The sequence below is a fragment of the Austrofundulus limnaeus genome, unplaced genomic scaffold (genome assembly GCF_001266775.1).
Source record: "Austrofundulus limnaeus strain Quisiro unplaced genomic scaffold, Austrofundulus_limnaeus-1.0 Scaffold16, whole genome shotgun sequence".
NCBI classification, from domain to species: Eukaryota; Metazoa; Chordata; class Actinopteri; order Cyprinodontiformes; family Rivulidae; genus Austrofundulus; species Austrofundulus limnaeus.
Genome location: NW_013952418.1, coordinates 784,861 through 789,350, shown reverse-complemented (window position 1 = coordinate 789,350; position 4,490 = coordinate 784,861). Strand labels below are relative to the sequence as shown.

The following is a 4,490-nucleotide window of genomic DNA, read 5'->3' as shown; positions in this document are numbered from 1 at the left end:
GACCTGCGTCTGACCTCAAAGTGCACAAGGGACCAACTTGAAGCGTTGGATGCAATTTTGAAGCTGAAAAGGCGTTCGGTGTGAACACAGCATAAAGACTAGTGAAAACTAAATGGCTAGTTTGAAGCTAAAATTAGTTGAACACTTGACATCTTATTCACTCTGTTTAACACTCAGAGAATGTGTTGGCAATGACAACTACTACCACACAAACTTTAGCTCAGTATCTGTATAAATGTAGCTGTTTTTTGTGCTTTCTAAAGTGGTGTTTTTTTTTTTTTTTTGGTGGCCATATTGAATCAGGTTGACTAAAAAAATGTAACCTGTTGTAGATACAGTATTTATCCAACGATTCCTGAGAGTTTTGTTAAAATCTATTGAATGGTTCATGAGATATTTTGCTAACAGACACAAACAGGAGTTACATGATCGCCCGCCTTTTAATAGAATGATAATTAAGTCTAGATGCTCTGCAGGTTGAGCCGAGCGTCTCAGAGCTTTTTACTCTCAGCTGCTCTCYGGGATCGATATGAAACATTTGATAAATGCTAACGACAAGAAASAAAACGTGAGCTGTTTCCAGGTTTCACAGGAGCCGAAGCCAAGCGGGTGGAAACATAAAGATAATATTCAGTGCCACATAAAAAAGAAGCCGAATTAGCGAGCTAGCCAGACTGTCCATTGCAGCATCTCTCAGGCACATTTAGGCAGCSATGAGTGCAGCTCTGCCTGCCATTTCCCCCTTTACTCAATTATTTATGCTAATTATCCCGGTYGTGCTTCGGCTGCACCATAACAATATATCCTTAACAAGGAACAAGTCGCTGCACATTTTCTCTGGGCTGATCATCTCCAGCTCTTTATTTCAGCTGCAACACTTATGTTTTATTACTGGCAGCAGGACGCACTTTCACATCCTCTTAAAGTTCATGTTAGATTTATTCTTATGAGCATTAAATCTAAAGCAGGTTTTTAACAACTGATTAGCCTGTTTAGCAGCCGAATTCTGTTTTTCACATTTTTGTTCACTAATTTCAAAGTAAAGAAACTGTATTTTCTGTGAAAATCCGGTGTTGTGCTGAGCCCTTAGTGACGGCTTACATTTATTAAAGAAGCTGAAACTGAGATGGTAAAACTAAATGAAGCAAAACACAAGCTAAATGCTAAGTATAAATAGCTAACTAAAAGCTAAAAGTAGTGAAATATTACCTAAAATTGGCAAGACTGGTTAAAGTCAGCAAAGTGGTTGCTAAAAGCATAAAGTAAATAAAAACATTTAAAAAATAGCAAAATATTAACTAAAAGCATCAAAAGGTTCGCTAACTCTAATAGTATAAAAAAGTTAGCTAAGCAAGAGTAGCCAAAGCTAAATAAATTAGCCATAAACTAAATGTAACAAAAAAACGGCAATAGCTAGTTCAAAGAAGCAAAATGCTATCCAAATGCTAGAAGTGTCACATTGTTAGCTAAAAACAAAAAATATCAATAGCTAGCTGTAGATAAAAGTAGTAAAACGCTACTTAAAATGAGCAAACAACTGGTTAAAATCAGAAAATTTGTAGCTAAAAGCCAAAAGTAAAAAAATACAAATAAACAATAAATAAATAAGTACCCATGATTAAATTTACTTCAAGTATAGATACATAAAAATGTTTTTAAGTACAGCAACAAAGTACTTGTACTTTGTTACATCCCACCACTGTTAAGAACACAGACTGTAGAGAAGAATCTGATGTTTCTGTAGATTATTATGAGTTTCTATCAGAGATGAAGAGTCAGAGTTCAAATAATGTTATAATAAAAACCTAAAGGGTTCCCCTTTGATTTCACTTCCTGTTTCACTCTGGTTGAGCCACATTCAAGCATAATAATCCAGTTATGTGACAAATAGAGCTGGTAGGGTTAGCTAAAATTTAGTGACATCAAATGCTAGTTTACCAAAAAGAAAAAGCTAAMCAAAAGCTAAACTTAGCAAAAGACTAGCTACAATCAGCAAAATGGTAACTAAAACCCTAATGTTGCAACAAACCTGTTAAAATAAAAATAGACAAACTTTAGCTAAAGCAGGTAAAGTTTAGCTTAAAATAGAAAAAACTGCTAAAATTGTCAAAGGCTAGTTAAAACTTTCAAAATGCTAGAAATGGCCAAATACTATATACGTAAAGGTAGCTAAACGCTAGCTAGAATCTAAAAGCAAAACTGTTGCTAAAAGCTAAAAGTGGTTAAACTTTAGTTCAGAGCTAAAAGTAGCAGAACAAGTAGAAGAATAAAAAGTATCAAAAGACTAGCTAGAAGCTAACAGTGACAGTAGGCTAGTTAAAAGTAGCTGGATATTACCTAAATCCTAAAAGGAAAAAGGCAGTCTGAATGCTGAATCAGCATTTATTCTTGGAATGGGGTACCCTTTTTTATTTGTTTACTTTTAAATGAAATTAATTCAGTATTTATAATAAAATATTAAAATACTCAGCTTTTTTTAAGAAATGCACATCGCCCACCATATTACCTCACGCTGAGATAGTTTTAGCCGTTTTGGTTTAATCCTGAAAATAACGTTATGTGTGATCTCATACATTTTACGTAAACTTTTAGCTCTCAAAGTATGTGTTGTGAATGACTCTCAGCTACTATCATCAMATATTAGCTCATTATTTGTCAAACTGACTCAGTTTTAGATTTTTTTTGTCTTGAAAATCATCCAAAAATGAATAAACCAACAGGTTTAAAACCTGTATAAAACCACCGCTGTGTTGAATATTATTTCCTCACGGAACGCAGAAGTGCGTGCGTGCGTGTGTGTGTGTGTGTCACTCAACAAACAGCCTCATGCACATCGACCTTCACTAAGCTAAACATACAAACAGAAAACTAAGAAAAACTAAACATCTCTCCCCCTCCTGACTGTGATCTCGGCCTTTCTGTCCTCCATTTCCCCTTCCATTTCACTGGAAGGCCCTCACTTCCCGTCTTCCAGCGCCGCAGGGCATGGAGCTAGCCGGCGGTGAGTTTCCATCAATTAGTGCACCCCCGCGGCCTCGTGGCAGAACCCACCTTTGACTGCAGAGACGTATTGATTAGTTCAGCTGCACTGTCAGGTCTGGAGTGAGCAGGACCGGGTGATCCAAGGCCTTCGCCAGAGACAAGATCATGTCGGGTTTTTGACACGCGCGTGCGCACACACACACGCATGTGCACAGGCGCACGCACGTTCACACATGAACACATACAAATGCAATGGAGTGTGCGCTCTCAGATGACTGCAAGGTGTGAGAGAGGCGAGATAAGAGAAGTCCACAAGAGTGGCTTGTCAGGAGGGTGATGGCTGAGAACTGACAAGTGCTTGTTAGTTGTTTTATTTTATTTTTTTCATTCCACCTCATCCTGCCTGGTAGAGTTGCTGTAAAATAAAAATAAATAAATAAATAAATAAATATAAACAAGCTGGAAAGCTTTGGCACTCACTGAAACAAGGAACAATATGAGCTTTTGAATAGGAAGTTTCAAAACAAAAAAGCTCTCCTGGGTGAAACTCTGGATAAAAACAAACAAAAACGTTTGTCTCTGATGGAATAAAATGAGCTGTGTTTGTTTTTATTTTTGTGAATGAAAGATAAGAAGCTGCGATGAAGTTTTTTCAAGAACCTGATTCAACACAAAAAAGGGATTTGTGTTACGTGAATGTCAAATATTGACAAAACCCTGTTTTCACTGGAGTCTTAATTATTTATTTATTTATTTATTTATTTGCAGTGATGCAATCAGAGGTAATCCACAGGTACTCAGTGCAAGAGAGAAAACACGACGGTTTAGGTGCAGGTTTCTCTGAAAGCAACCACTAAATGGATAATTTAACATCAGTCTGAGAGAGCGCAGTGTGGAGGACAAGTCTTCATCCAGGCTAAGCTAATCGCTAACAAACATGGCTTTCTTTCTCAAAAACAACATACCACAGTGGAAAAAAACACAACGTTAGCGTATATTAAACTTCTACACTTTCACATGATGACACTTTGTTTAGTTTGTCACTGTTTTATCAACCGAACAACACCTGTGTTCTTACGCCAGTGTTTGTGTGAGGAACGTATCAATACGCCTGATCGGTTCATTTCTGTCAGCCCAAAAATAAACTCAGCGTTTGCAGACTGGTTTTTAGCTTTACTGCGTTTTTCCCTTTTAGTTTAGCTAATTTTAGCATAATTTAGCTACAGTTTATTTAATTTTAGTTAATGTTTACCAGATTTTAGCTTTAGCATCCTAAAGATAATTTTGCTCATTTTGCCACTTTTAGCCATTTAGCCTTTTGCTACAATGTCCAATTCTTGTTAAATTTAGCTTTTATCTGGGGTTCTGCTTCTTTTAGCTAATATTAATTTGTTTTAGCTTTTAGTTTTGCTTATTTTTTTGACTGTTTTCTTGATTTCAGTTTTTGCATTCACCCTTTTAGATATTTTGCTAGCTCCTGTTTTACTGTTTATGTTTTAGCTACAGTT

General features: G+C 36.4%; 1 long non-coding RNA gene across 3 annotated transcripts in view; it reads left to right on the top strand.

The window, feature by feature from the left end:
- Positions 1-4,490, top strand: part of LOC106513957 (uncharacterized) — a 132,561-nt gene that overhangs the window by 101,602 nt on the left and 26,469 nt on the right. The gene's annotated exons all lie outside the window — the stretch shown is intronic.